General features: G+C 46.5%; 1 protein-coding gene across 3 annotated transcripts in view; it reads left to right on the forward strand.

Moving 5' to 3' along the window:
• Positions 1-1,093: 1,093 nt before the first annotated feature.
• Positions 1,094-15,850, forward strand: part of brinp1 (bone morphogenetic protein/retinoic acid inducible neural-specific 1) — a 511,248-nt gene continuing 496,491 nt past the window's right edge. For 2 of the 3 annotated variants that reach the window (XR_011937622.1, XM_072488231.1), the window contains exon 1: positions 1,094-2,462. The gene's annotated coding sequence lies outside the window, so the exon portion shown is untranslated. Of the gene's footprint in view, positions 2,463-4,398; positions 4,755-15,850 lie in introns of those variants that run through there. The other variant, XM_072488232.1, reaches the window with a different exon arrangement.

Genomic DNA, 15,850 nt, shown 5'->3' on the forward strand with positions numbered 1-15,850 from the left:
TGCTCTCAAATTCGAAAGGGGAAGAATTGTTTATCTGCTCCATGGCATGGTTTGACCACTCGGTTGCCCCGTACAGTTCCCAGCACCTCTTGCACTGAAGTGTTCTTCAATGGACAGGACTTTTCAATGCATTTATTTCTCCCCGAGTAAAACAATGGAACTTAGAATAGAATTGATCAGAACATCGTGAATGTGATCCTTTATTAAACTGTAGCAATTGCATCTCGTGTCTGTGAATGGGAAGGAGAGTGGGGGGCGGGGGGAGGGGATCTGGGCCATTCAATATCTCACACAGCTAGATCTCGTCTGGGAGCAAGATCAGGGTAAAAGAGCAAGCTGTATGCAAACAGACCCAGAAAGGAGCAACGCTGAACTTTTGCATGCTGTGTGCATGCACAGGTATTCCGGCTGCTGTGAGCAGAATGCAATTGCAAGGCGGCCCTTACTTAATGGAAACATCAAGACATATGCCTTGTTTTTTTGTGTGGGCAAAGCTGGCTTTGTCAATTCCCCACTCGTGACACAAGCTGACGAGTAAGTCGACAGGGCGTTACACGGGCGAGAATTTTTTTAAATAAAAAAGTGTTTGTTTTCAAAGAATCTGGATGCAAGCCGTTCAATGCAAGGGTAGTCTTCTTCTCGTGTCTTTGGGCGCCTCTCGGTTGAATGAAGCTTTTTACCTGGGCTCGATCTCCCAACAGCGATTCGAGTGCTCAGCCCCCGGGGGGAGGAGGGACTGACACTCCTGGCTGCCTGCAGAGTAGCAGCTTACAGAAACAGGGACATCTCTGGGCTCGCTGTACTGATTGTCCCTCAATGACTGATATGGACAGGGGGTTGAATTTGCAGCTTGAACTCTGTGCAGAGCAATCGCAGAGCTTTATAAGGACGGGGGTGTGGATGATCACACCTAAACTTCCGCCACCTTTTGTTGTGGGGATGGCAACAATGGTAATTTCCTATCAAGGTTTATTCGTGCAGCGCAGGCGGGGGGTGGGGGGGGGGGGGGGGGGGTGCGGGAGCCTGGTGTGTGTTTTGGAAAAGGGGGCATTCGAAACTCAAGTCTTTCTCTCACACACACAGACTGAGCTTTGCTCCAATCCTTCTCCCCTCCCAGCTCTTCTGCTCCAGTTTCTGCTCTTCCTGATACTGCATCCCCCACATGTCCCCGTCGCCCTTTCTGCCATCGATTTGTTGATCTCCTGACCGCTTTCACCCCTCTCCCCGCATCGCTTCCCCTCTCAGACATTGATCCAAATTTCAGCCTCGCTGACATTTCTCGGCGATGTTTTTATTTTGGTTTTGAATTTGCAGAGAGCCCCCGAAACCCAACTCAACACTCTCCCCTCCCTCTTTCCCCCCACTACCCCGAACACTCTAACCTTGACTGCTTCCTCTCCCCAGCCTCTCCATCCACACCGCGTTCCCTTTGCCCTTGCAACCGCACACAGTCCCGTCTTCCCCACCAGTTAAAAAATCAAAAGCAAACCCCCTCTCATGATCTGATCTTTTTTCTTTTTTTGCAAACCCTCCAATCGTGCTGTCTCTTCCTGTTTCCTCTGCCCTTACCTCTTTACTCTCACACACTCTCCCTCCCTCTCTCTCTCACCCCGGGCGCTCCCCGGATTTGAACCCCTCTGGCCAGGTGGAAAAAGAAATGCGAAAATTGGGTCTGGCTCAGCTCACTCACTGACCCCCTGAGCCCTGCCTTGCTGCCAATCAGCCCGATGCCAGCTCCTGTATTGGCAAACGTCCCTTCCCTCCCTCCCTCCGCACGAAATCTCTCTTCCTTTTCTCTCCACCCCTTTTTCTCCTTCTCCCCATCCGCTCCCAAGACTTTGACTTGAAATCTCCGTTGCTCCTTCAGTCTATCAATTGCTCCCCCCCTCCCCCCCCTCTCTCTCTCTCTCTCTGGCTCCTTGTTCTCATTCAGCCCATCTTCAGCAGTGTAACACCCCCCATCCCTCCCTCCCTCTCTCCAACACCAGCTACTTTCTCATTCACTATAGATCTCCTTACAGGCTCAGACCTCCCAATCCCAGCAGCCACCCCCCTCTCCTCAACCAGTCCATCCACAGTCCTCCTGACCATGTTGTTGCTGCAGACGCTGTCCCTGCCGCTGCTTCACTCTGCGGCCGGCCGGTAACGGACGTTTCCTGTCTTTTATTTTTTAAATTATTTATTGAACCGAACACTCCCCCTCCTCCTCCTCCTGCCTCCTTCCTTCTCTCTCTCCCTCCTTCCTCTCTCTCTCTCTCTCTCTCTCCTTCCCTCCATCCAAAACCCTCCAAACCACCTCGAGTCTTGTCACTCCGGCATGAAAAGAAGAGATCTCTCTCTCTCCTCATCAAGCCCGCAAAGTGCCCACAGCCGGAGCTGGGTCCGCGGTAACTTTATGCCGAGCGGCAGCCTTCAGCCCAGATCTGCCCGCAGCTGAGCCGCCGAGGAGAGCCGTCACTCAGGTGAGGGAGAGGGAGTGTGGTGCTGGTGGAGGGGAGGGGGGGGGGAGGTGCAGGCATTTAACACGACCTGTGTGGATTGTACAGGATAAATATTTTGACGGGGGTTTGGGTGGGTGGGGGAGAGTGGTCAGTCCCGGGGATTGCGAACAGACGGATGCTTCAGCTAAAAAAAAACTGTTGACATGTCTCCTGTACCCCCTGCTGCCTTCACGTCTAAATGCATAGTTGGATTTAAGGGAGGGTATACGTGAGCTGGGGTCTGCCAGATAGCACCAAAGTGTGTGTGTTTTTTTTTGGGGGGGGGGGGTTAAGGGTGTGTGTGAATGTGTGGGGTGGGGGGAGCAAGTGTATGTTTATGGGATGTATGTGTTTGTGTAGATACATCCCCAGATCCCCCAATACATGTCCTACCTGAAATACATTATCTCCCCCCCCCCACTGTGTGTGTTGCTGCATGTTTCGGACCGACCCTGGTACATTTGTGCTTGATGTTGGATGTCAAGGTGTGAAGGGTGGGTGAGTGAGAGAAATCTGCTGAGAACAGTGAGCATGGAGGGGCCGGTGCAGAGAAGAACCTGCAGAGGGAAATGCATGTGCAGATGGCAAAATGCAACCGCGGTTAATGGGGATTTAAAATCTGTGTGTTGTGTTGGCGGGGGGGGGGGCGGCGGTGGTCAACGATATTTGAACCGTTCCCTTGACTTGTTTGCGTAAACTCCGCGATCGATTAAGAGCTGTTCATTATTTTCTGCAGGGATTGCAGTTCAATGGGAAGTTCTGCTACTTAATCTTTTTCTGCTATCGTTTTCATTAATCTGCTGGAAGTTTGAAGGAGATTAGCCTGTTTTGACCACGCAGATTGTGTGTGTGTGTTAGTTTCTTTTTTAAAGAAAAATAATGGGCATCTGGTTGAGATATTCTGCAGTCACACACTTTTCGTGGTGGCCAGAGCTACGGGGGTCTTTTATTTTGTACGCCTCTAAGATTCCTTTTAAAGTTTTCTGGAATGCATGCATGCAATGGTAAAAGAAAATGAGACAGGACTCTGCTGAGATGTGGTGCCTTTCCCCACTAGGTGGAGCCCTGACTCTATCCAAGCCACCCTGTTTTGAGTGCATTGGGCTGTTGCAGCAGCCAAACAAGTCAATGTCTATTTAAATGACTGTTTATTTTTTAAAAAAAAGAACGCACCTCTAGTTTATTCTGTTGGACTCGTCATGTGAAAGCAAGGATTTATCCCGGCAACAGTTCTGTAAGACGGCCGATGATGTGGACACAATTAGCTCTGTGTCTGGGTTTAAAAAAGTTAAATATTGAATGGCTGGATATGTAACCACCTATCACCCCCCCCCCCCCCCCCCCCCACGCCACACACCCACCCACATACACCCACCCACAAACAGCTGCCGTGCACAGACGTGACTGAACAAAACTGATCAACTTGGAGGAGATTGAATTATTAGGAGGGTTAATTGTTGCTCAGATTGAATTGTTACCCCAGGGGGTGAATGCTGGTCTGCCCTATTCTGCTCAGGATCTCCCCCTCCCCGGACACACACACACACACACACTTTGCCACATTCACTCAAGGGACCATTGCAAAAAAATAAAACCCCAACGTTTGACATCCAGCGCCAACCTGGAGGAGATGTTTCACCTGCTGGTAGCCTGGGAACTGAAGTAGTCCTGCCCACTACTCAAAGCCCACTTGATTTCTGCGCCCCCCCCCTCCCCCCCCCTGTACTTTGGTGTTATGGCTGGGGGAGACGAGCAGGACGCACACCCAAGGGTCTGTGCTGGACACCGCCCCCCTGGTCCAATTTGTAATCTGCACTCAGTTGATCTGCCTGGGTCTGTCTGGCTGTCTTCAGCTACTGCCCTCGACCATCTATCCCAAGAGGGGAGGGGGGCCGGCTGGGAAGGTGCTTCGAGGTGATTGGATTTCCTCCTCTTCCTGACTCGAAATGCAGTTGTTATGACCCGCGACCCCCTCCCCCTTCCTCCCCCCATTCAATAAAATGACTTTGGCAGCACTTCACCAGCGGCAGAAGCCCAAGGTGTGTGCTTTCGCAGCAGCTGGAAAGTTTCGCTCGTCTTCTGAATAGATAAGAGAGGAGAGAAAAGGGCGAAGAAGAAAAACAATTGCAAACAGGTGGACGGGCCGGTTGCGGCCACATCCCGTGCTACAATCCTTCTGCTCTTGGTCGCTTTCACCCTCCGGTTATTCCACCTTGATTCAGCTCCAGGACGCGCGCCGGCCGGGCTGGGGAAGCAGGCGGTGGTACACTGGAGGTGGGTTTGATACCGTTTCACGTGTGGGTAGGTGGGCGATGGACTGTGGATGCAAAGCTGGGTTTATCCCCCCCCCCCCCCCCCCCCCCGGGAACTCTTGGTGCAGGCCTTGCCGAAGATCTGCTTTTGCCTCTCGTACTCTTTGCAGGGGATCACGGGGCTTGAGGGCAGTGCTCTGTGTGCCAGTCAGAGATAAAGCTGGCGGTGCAGGGGGCAAGCAGAGCAAACAGCCGCGGGTATTTACTCAGGTAGCAGCTGCTCAATGTGGCTGCTGCAGATAGTTTTGGAAAATAAATTCCTTTCTTCCCATTCTCAATTAATAACCCGAGTGGGCATTCAGTTATGGGTCCACTCCCAACAGTTTAAATCCTAGCTGGCTGATTGTCCGATTGTTTCGTATTTTTTTTCAAAGTGGATAAAATGGGTGACAAAAGCTTACAGAGCAACCCCCTGGCACCCAATCCCCATCTCTCATCAGATTATTCCCATAGTAATTTAAACATAAGCCTTATTGAAGATCACTGTGACCTTTGTTTCTCATTTCCCCCTATGCCTGTGTGTTTATATGTGCATGGGTGTCTGTTTGTGTGTGTCTGTGTTTGGATGTGTGTCTGTTTGTGTGTGTGTCTATGTTTATATGTGTGTCTGTGTACTTGTGTACCTGTGTGTTTGTGTCTGTGTTTGTGTGTGTTTGTGAATGTGTTGTGTGTGTGTCTATGTGTGTGTATGTGTTGTATGTGTCGGTGTTTGTGTCTGTATGTGTTTTGTGTCTGATTGTGTGTGTGTTTGTGTCTGTATATGTGTTGGTGTGTGTGTCGGTGTTTGTCTGTATGTGTTGTGTGTGTGTGTGTCTGTATATGTGTGTGTGCCTCTGTATGTGATTGTGTGTGTCGGTGTTTGTGTCTGTGTATGTGTTGTGTGTGTCTATATGTATGTGTGTGTTTTTTGTGCCTGTGTATGTGTTGTGTGTGTGTGTGTCGGTGTTTGTGTGTGTCTGGGTGTTTGTGTGTGTGCCTGCGTGTGTTTGAGTAGCTCCATGCATTTGGATTGGCACTGTTGAAGAGCTCGGAATGCTCCTGACACTCAGTGGCTCTGTGCCCACTGTGTGCCCACGCGGCTGAGTGCCGGGAGCGAGCGAGCTCTTCAACAGTGTGAATCGCAAAGCTGCAAATTTGTACAACTGGCATCTTTCGGAGATGCCACAGAGCAGGGTTCACGCTGCCAAGTGCAAGATCAGAGCTGCGAGTCCTGCAGAGGTTCTGTGACTTAATAGACGCCACAAAAAAGTGGTTTCTTTATGATTATTCTGACTGGGAGAAGGAATACTCACAGGTCTATTTTAAACATAAAGATAAGTTTAATAAATAAGAGAAGGAATTTGTTTGCCCACTAGTAATACATGTTTCACAATTAGTCATTTGCTTAGACCCATTTCTGTACAAAATGGATTGAATAGATTATTGTATGAGCCCTTGGCCATGTTAGGAGTTAAACCCAGAGCAATTGCAAAAACGATGGTGAATAAAGTCTTTGCCAACACATGTGAAATGAAGATACCTGTTAGCTCAACATAGACCTAACATAAGCTCAACCTGCTTATTGGAGCTGGGCTAATGTCTCTGATCTACAATGGAGCTTCATGTGAATTAATGAATTTACATTGACGTGCTGATGTCACACCTAGACTCTGGTGACAAGAACAGGTCTCTAAGAAAGGATGGTAATATATCAGTAAATCTTCAAAAGTGGGATTGAAGGTCACACCATTGTTTTTGAACTGGTGAGTCACCTCTTGCACCTCAAAGGAAATAACTAAGACTTGCCACTTCCGATGCTTATTCTGTTCTACGTGTCTTTGACTGTAAATCCCTGTCGCCCTCGGGATTGTAAATGAAGATGGCTGACTGGAGCATAGGAACAGATGTAGGCCACTCAGCCCCTCCTATCTGGTCTACCCTTCAATTATTGGTCTGCATCTTAACTCCAACTCCCTGCCCTGGTTCCGTGACCCATAATACCCTTACCTAACGAAAACATTTTGAAATTTTCGCCTCAACAGCTTTTTTTGGCCTCACCTCAACAGGTGCAGGAGAATTCCTGATTTTTACTAAAAAAGTATTCAAATCTTTACCACCCTTTGCTTGAAGAAAAGAGTCTTGGCATCAACCCCAAACAAGTTGCTCTAATTTTAAGGTTACAGCCCAGCCAAAGGATATAGCTTCTCTCCAACTATCTTACCCAATCCTTTAATCATCTTAAAACATCTCAAATAGATCATCCTTTGATCTTCTATAATCAGGGGAATGCATGCCCAATCTGTCCTAATAAATTAACTCTTTTAACTCGAGTATTATTCTGATCAATCTCTGCAGCCCTCCAGATGGGGTCTAACCTGAGCTTTGTATAATATAAGGACAGCATAAAAGCGAAAGAAAAAGCATACAAAGTGGTGAGGATTAGTGGGAAGCCAGAGGATTGGGAATTATTTTAAAATGAGCAGAGGACAACCAAAAAAGCAATAAGGGGAGAGAAGATGAAATATGAGTGCAAGCTAGCTAGTAATATAAAAGAAGATAGGAAGAGATTTTTCAATGTATAAAAAGTAAGAGAGAGGCAAAAATAGACATTGGACCAATGGAAAATGTGGTTGGAGAAGTAATAATGGGAAACAAAGAAATGGCAGAGGAACTGAATAGTTACTTTGCATCAGTCTTCACGGTGGAAGACACCAATGGGATGCCAGAGCTCCAGGAGAATCGGGGGACAGAGGTGAGTGCAGTGGCCATCACTAAGGAGAAGGTTCTGGGGAAACTGAAAGGTCACAAGGTGGATAAATCACCTGGACTGGATGGACTACACTCCAGCTTTCTAAAAGAGATAGCTGAGGAGATTGTGGAGGCTTTGTGGTGATTTTTCAGGAACCACTAGAGGCAGGAAGGGCCCAGAGGACTGGAAAGAGGTTAATGTAACACCGCTGTTTCAGAAGGGAGGGTGGCAGAAGATGGGAAATTATAGGCTGGTTAGCCTGACTTTAGCCATTGGTAAGATTTTAGAGTCCATTGTTAAAGATGAGATCGCATTGTTCTAGATGGGGTGAAGGGGCGGGGGGAGCACTATTTCGTGTTATTTTGTTAGTTCACTATTTTATTTAACAATGTTATCTATCAGTTATCATGTTACCGTTTTTGTTGATTTGTAAGGGGGAAAAATTGTGTTTGAAAACTTTTAATAAAATATATTTTTTTTAAAAGATGAGATCGCAGAGTACTTGGAAAAGCATGATAAAATAGGACTGAGTCAGCACGGCTTTGTCAAAGGGAGGTCATGTCTGAAAACTCTGTTAGAGTTCTTTGAGGAGATAACAAGGAAGTTAGACAAAGGAGAACCAGTGGATGTGATTTATTTAGATTTCCAGAAGGCCTTTGACAAGATGCCGCATCGGAGACTGTTAAATAAGTTTAGAACCCATGGTGTTAAGGGTAAGATCATGGCATGGATAGTGGATTGGCTGACTGGCAGAAAGCAGAGAGTGGGGATAAAGGGATATTTTTCAGGATTGCAGCTGGTGACTAGTGGTGTGCCTCAGGGGTCTGTGCTGGGACCACAACTTTTCACAATATACATTAATGATCTGGAAGAAGGAACTGAAGGCACTGTTGCTAAGTTTGCAGATGATACAAAGATCTGCAGAGGGACAGGTAGTATTGAAGAAGCAGAGGGCTGCAGAAGGATTTGGACAGGCTAGGAGAGTGGGCAATGAAGTAGCAGATGAAGTACAATGTGAAAAAGTGTGAGGTTATGCACTTTAGAAGGAGGAATGGAGGCATAGACTATTTTCTAAATGGGGAAATGCTTAGGAGATCAGAAGCACAAAGGGACCTGGGAATCCTTGTTCACGATTCTCTTAAAGTTAATGTTCAGGTTTAGTTGGCAGTTAGGAAGGCAAATGCAATGTTGGCATTCATGTCGATAGGGCTAGAATACAAGACCAGGGGTGTACTTCTGAGGCTGTATAAGGCTCTGGTCAGACCCCATTTGGAGTATTGTTAGCAGTTTTAGGCCCCGTATCTAAGGAAGGAAGTGCTGGCATTGGAAAGGTCCAGAGGAGGTTCACAAGAATGATCCCTGGAATGAAGAGTTTGTCGTATGAGGAACGGTTGAGGACTCTGGGTCTGTACCCATTGGAGTTTAGAAGAATGAGTGGGGATCTTATTGAAACTTCCAGGATACTGCAAGGCCTGGATAGAGTGTATCTGGAGAGGATGTTTCCACTTCTAGGAAAAACTAGAACCAGAGGACACCATCTCAGACTAAAGGGAAGATCTTTTAAAACAGAGTTGAAAAGGAATTTCTTCAGCTGGGGGTGGTGAATCTGTGGAATTCCTTGCCGCAGAAGGCTGTGGAGGCCAAATCACTGAGTGTTTTAGACAGAGATGGATAGGTTCTTGATTAACAAATGGATCAGGAGTTATGGGGAGAAGGCAGGAGAATGGGGATGAGAAAAATATCAGCCATGATTGAATGGCGGAGCAGACTCGATGGGTCGAGTGGCCTAATTCTGCTCCTATGTCTTATGGTCTTATAATGCCCACCCCTGAATATTCGTGTCCTCTTGGGAGAAAGGCGAACCTTCCATTCGCAAGTCTGGTGTCAATACTTGCCGATCTGTTTCACATTTTAGAACTGGTGGTTAAAAGTCAGCTGGGGACAGTCATGTGTTCTGTCACCCTCCCTTGCCGTTGACTTCCCATGTCATAATTTTATCCCGAGTTCGTAGTCCCATGGAAGATAACATGAGAAGTTGCTTTGAACGGTCATTTTAAAGCATAAAACAGTTTCAAATCTCTCACCACTCTCTTTCACTGTCACTACCCGTAGCTCCATGATCCTCTGAGATATTGGTGCTGCTCCAATTCTGGTCTGCTGCACATTCCCAGTTTTCATTGCTGTGCCATTGGTGGCCATGCCTACGATTGCTTAGGCCCTAAGTTCTGAAACCCCATCGCTAAACCGCTCTATCATCCTACCTCTCCCCTACTTTCAGACACTAATTGAAAACCTACCTCTTTGACTAAGCTTTTGACTACTGGACCCTAATATTTACTCAGGTGGCTTGGTAACACTCCTGGGTAGTGTCTCGGGATGTTTATCTAGGTAAATAAATGTTACTTGAATGTAAGCTGTAGTTGTTCCTGAAGGGAGTCCAAGTGTCTGCTCTTTTATTAGTTTTGGTTGGTCAAAAGGTGACATTGAGAGGACCTGGAACAGGTTGGAGAATATAATATTGAGAAATGGGTGAGGTGTGAGGCAGAACGTCGATGTAGAAATGAACTTGAGCCTGATGAATGTAATCTTTGCAACAAATACATACATTAAAAAAATGAAAAAAAAGCACCCTTTCCTTTGATGAGGGTTCTGTGCAATGTCTTAAACAACAGAAAATAATATCAATGTGCCTTTTGAATATGCAATCGTGATGAAGGCAATGAAAGTTCACTGCTTTTCCTGCCACAGATCCTTCTTATCGATAATTTCTGTGAAATGACTCTGCCATTTGGAATTCCTTTAGTTTGATGGACGTTACCAAAGAGAAATGTCAGATGAAAATGCTGTTTCAAGGTTGGGGAAAATTGAGGGCAGTAACCACTGCCCCTCTATCGCACTAACCTGGGCACCATTTCTGCGGAGGGTGTTCATCAGTCGGAATCTGTTTGAAGCCAGGGCATTAGAGTCATTTAAAATAAAAATTGCCATCCACTGCAGTTGGAAGATGGGAGATTTGGGTCGGAATTCTCCGGTTGCTGCGATTCACTTTTTCCGCCAGCAGCGGACCCCCGCCCGCGAGATTCCCGGTGGCATGGTTACAATGGAAAATCCCATTGACAAGCAGTGGGTGTATAGAATCCCGCCGCCAACGAATGGTGTGCTGCTGAAAAACACACGGCTAGAGGGATCGGATCATCCCGCCCTTGGTGTTTGAAGGGCCAGATCAAATGGGTTTGACAGACCTGCTTTGTCCTGGCAAAGAAGTGGCCTGACAAAACTGTTTGTTGGATTTCCTAACCTTTTGCCTCATCTGCATTTTTTTTAACCTCCACCAAAAATAATCTGAGGACCGTAAACATATTTTCCCCCTTTTAAAACGTAAGCTACCAATTCCTAAACTGTTCACACCTTTGCAATGGCGCAAGAGGAAAAATACGCACCGAGTGACTGCTCGCTAGTTTGATCAGACAATTAAAAAGCCCACAAAAGTCAGTCCTCCGCCATCAGAAATTATTTTGTTATTCTACGTTCCCGTTGGTATATTCGAGGAGTCAGGGAAAATTAAGCGTGTCAGTGTGTATAGTGTCAGTCACTGCAGAGTCGCAAGGAACAAGGGAGATTGACAAGCTGCAGCTTATATTCACCCCGATGTTGGCTAGGATCAGGCTATATTTATGAAGCTAGATGAATCAAGTCAGGTATTTTAAGCGAGAAGGTGATGGCTCAGCCTGATGGAACCCCTCATGATGATGGGAAGAATTTAATTGGCTCTCGGGAGGTGGGAATGGAGACTGGGGGTTGCAGGGGCAGGTTAAATGGTGGGGAGACGCATCGAGAGACCTCCGCCCAATGTAGTCCCACTGCCCGGAAACTTTCTCAAAGTCAGGCTGCAAGGTGGGTGAGCGGCCCACTCCAAGGAGACAGCCAGCTGGCTTGCATAAACAAGGGCCCTGTTATGGGAGGCGGTGACGTAGTGGTATTGTCACTGGACTAGTAAACCAGAGACCAAGAGTAATGCTCTGGGGACCCAGGTTCAAATCCCACCACTGCAGATGGTGAATCATGGAATCATAGAATTTACAGTGCAAAAGGAGGCCATTCTGCCCATCGAGTCTGCACCGGACCTTAGAAAGAGCATTCTCAGCCAAGCCCACACCTCCATCCTGTCCCCGTAACCCAGTAACCCCACCCAACCTTCTTGAACACATTCAATAAAAACCTGGAATTAACAAAGTCTAATGAACCATTGTTGATTGTTGGAAAAACCCATCTGGTTCACTAATGTCCTTTAGGGAAGGCAATCTGACGTTCTTACCTGGTCTGGCGTACATGTGACTCCAGACCCACAGAAATGTGGTTGACTCTTAACTGTCCCCTCAAGGACAATTAGAATGGGCACCAAACACTGGCACAGCCTCCAAAAAATTAGGAGACATTTTACGAGCTATTTGTGTGTGCGGAGGCCACCATCTTCATGAGAGAGGGGGGGAGGGGATAGAACATAGAACATGCAGTGCAGAAGGAGGCCATTCGGCCCATTGAGTCTGCACCGACGCACTTAAGACCTCACTTTCACCCTATCCCCGTAACCCAATAACCCTTCCTAACCTTTTTGGACACTAGGGGCAATTTAGCATGTTCAATCTACCTAACCTGCACGTCTTTGGACTGTGGGAGGAAACCAGAGCCCCCGGAGGAAACCCATGCAGGCATGGGGACAACGTGCAGACTCTGCACCGACAGTGACCCAGCGGGGAATCGAACATGGGACCCTGGCGCTGTGAAGCCACAATGCTAACCTGGGATCCTGGTGCTGTGAAGCCACAATGCTAACCACTGTGTTACTGTGCTGCCCACTAGGAGTCGGAGACTTCATGGCACAAAGAGAGGGAAATGCCAACAGCCCCACCAACCGCCCCCCCTCTCCCCCATCCCACACCATTCGGTCCTTAATTGGATGGCAGGCTGACCAATTAGGAAGCCACCCGCGGTCCAATCACTGAACCAATCATGAAGGGGGCCCCAAAATCCAGGGTACAATCCAACACAATGAGTTAAATAGCGATTGACTGTTTTTCCTACTTAGGAAGATGGTGAAGGTGCGGGGTAAATTTAAGATCAGTACAAAAAACGATTGAAAGTACAGTCTTGAACAATTCTTCATACGGAGGATGGTTGAAATACGAAGTGGAGTTTATTTGTTATTTTGAAAGAGAATTAGATCCTTGGCTATAAAAAGAAGAATATGAAAGGATATGGGGAGATTAGATATTAGACATCCCAAAGCACTTTATATGCAATGAAGCACTTTGAGCGCAATCATTGATGTAATGTAGAAAACACAGCAGACAGGTTATGCAGAGGAAGGTCACTCAAACAGCAATGTTAATTTCTTTCAAAGGGAATCCTTATAACCTTCACTTACTCACTACTGGCTTACAACTCCGCAAAAAGAGCTGAAAGTTCCAGATGTCCTTCGCCAAGTACTCCGAGCATGGTACTGCTGCTGCTGCTGTTGGCAATTTCAGCTTGCACAATTATGTTTAGTTAACATTAGAGAGCAGATAACCAGTGTAATTTTCACAACTGAGGCCGCACAGTCTGCATGGGTCACCTCCAGTCACCAGGACTACCGTGTACAGCTATCCAGCCATATTGCACCAGTTTTAGTATCCATTTAGTTCTCCGTTTAGTTTTAATATCCATTTGTCCTCTAGAAAGAGTATTATTTTGTCTTATGTTTTGGAAAAGTGTTCTTGGAATGCAAGTAACGACAAAGCTGTACTGACTGTTCTGGTTCATGCTCCCACTTTGATCTCTTAGATAGCTACAGCCAGTAATTTTAAGTGACACTTGAAGGTGCCACATCTCTTGTTTATCCGCAGGTTGCAATGGGCTGAGATCATTCCACATTTGGTATTTATATAGCACATTTAAAACTTGGAATAAAATGCCCCACTGTGTTTCACAAAAGTGTAATCAGACCAAAAGCGGGCCCCCAGCCAAAAGAGACATTGCAAGGGGTGATTAAAAGCTTAGTCAAACAGGTGATTTTTAAGGAATGTCTTTGAAGGAGGATAGGGAAGTGGAGAAACTAGGGGAAAATAATTCCAAAATGTAAGGCCACCTTTAAACGTGCAACTACAGTTAGCTCAACCTGTTTACATTGTCATTGGTTGTCCTCCCAAGTCTGGGTTATCTAAATTCTGCTCTGCTAAATAATTAAAATGGATAGGGCTGACATCTGACAAAAGCTGTTCGCCCACTTCTAGTTTCAGCGAATTTAGATCAGGAGAGTTCCTGTTAAATATTCATGCAGAGGTGACGTTAAGTAAAACACCAATTAAAGAAAAATGGCAAATTAGACACAATGAGATATGCGATTACCAGATTCTGACACCTATTAAAAAAGTGGTATAAGGGAGCTCCATGGTGAATTATGATCCATGTAGAGTTGCACAGACCACCTTGATGTTAATATTTTCTATTCTGTATTTTGCAATAACTTATGATGGTCCAAGAATTTGGGGGGCTGGATTAGGTGTAACTTGGACTTTGGCCAGTGCTGCATAATGGGTGAGATGAAAATGGTCACTGATTATCACCAATCCCTGATTTTCCTATCCATTGAGCCCAACGGAGTAGTGATGCTGTGACATACCCCCATTGTTCATTGCTTTCCTTGGTGACATCTTCCTCTCAAGATTTGTTTCCAGTGCCTGACTTGGGCAAGGCAAGCCCTCCAATCTGATGCAGGCTTTTGAATTCTGCAAGCAAGTGTCCGCTCCCACAAGGCAATTTCCCAACAAATGGTGGGAGCTTCTGCATGTCAGGCAAATAGGGCTAACCCTGAAAATTTGAACGTGATTAGACCTGGTTGTAATTCTGATCGGTCATATTTTTCACCCGCAATATTTGCCCAAGCACAAAATGTAGGGAGAAAAAGGGCTTGCATTTATATAGCACTTTCAGAACCAGTTATCTCAAACCACTTTACAGCCAATTAAATACTTTTGAGGTGTAGTCACTGTTGTAGTTTAGCCAATTTGTGCACAGCAAGCTCCCACAAACAGCAACTGATAACGATTAGATACGTTTTTGGGATGTTGATTGAATTATAAATATTGGACAGGACACTGGGAATGCCTCCACTGCCATTCTTTGAAATTGTGCCGTGGGGGCTTTTGCACCCACTGGGGAGGGCAGGAATGGGCCTCGGTTTAACGTCTCATCCAAGAGATGGCACCTCCAAGAGAGTGGCATTCCTTCAGAATTCCCGAACGTTTTTATTTCTGGATTCTGTGCCCGGGCAAAAACAGAGGTGAAAAACTAATAAGCCAAAATTTCGACCTGGCGGAGCCATGCTGGAAATTTGCAGTACACCACGTTTACATCACATGCCAAAGCTCCCAGCATGAGGAACGATGGTCATTAGGAGATTGCTTTACTGGAAGTGTGAACTTGCCTGCAGGATTTTGGCTCATGTGGTTTTGTCAAGGGGACCGATGCATTGGTATCCAAAGGGACTTGGATGTCCTTGTTCGTGCGTTACTAAAAGCTAGATTGCTGGTCCAGCCAATGAGTGGGAAAGCCAGTGGTATTCTGGCCTTCATCGCCAAAGGATTTGAACATAAGAATAAAGATGTCTTGTTGCAATTGTATTGAGCCTTGGTGAGGCCTCACCTGGAGTAGTGTGTACAGTTTTGGTTTCCTTATCTAAGGAAGGATATACTTGCCATAGAGGGCATGCGGCAGAGGTTCACAAAACCAATCACTGGGATGGCAGGATTGTCTTATAAAGATAGATTGAGGAAACTGGGCCTGTATTCTCCAGAGTTTCAAAGAATGAGAGGTGATCTTATTGACACTTACAAAATTCTTACAGGGTGTGACAGGATATGCGGAGTCTGCACGTTCTCCTCGTGTCTGCGTGGGTTTCCTCCGGGTGCTCTGGTTTCCTCCCTCAGTCCAAAGACGTGCAGGTTAGGTGGATTGGCTATGATAAATTGTCCTTAGTGACCAAAAATGTTAGATGGGGTTATTGGGTTACGGGGATGGGGTGGAAGTGGGTCGGTGCAGACTCAATGGGCCGAATGGCCTCCTTCTGCACTGTAGGTTCTAAGTTCTATGGTGAATGGAGGTAGGATGTTTCCCTTGAGTCGAGAACCAAGGGACAAGGTCTCAGAATAAGAGACAGATAATTTAAGACTGAGGCGAGGAGGAATTTCTTCACTCAGAGGGTCGCAAATCATTGGAATTGTCTCCTCTAGAAGCTCAATCATTCAGCATGTTCCAGACAGAAATCGTGAGATTTCTGGAGGCAAATGACA

This window comes from Scyliorhinus torazame, chromosome 22 (genome assembly GCF_047496885.1).
Source record: "Scyliorhinus torazame isolate Kashiwa2021f chromosome 22, sScyTor2.1, whole genome shotgun sequence".
Classification (NCBI taxonomy): domain Eukaryota; kingdom Metazoa; phylum Chordata; class Chondrichthyes; order Carcharhiniformes; family Scyliorhinidae; genus Scyliorhinus; species Scyliorhinus torazame.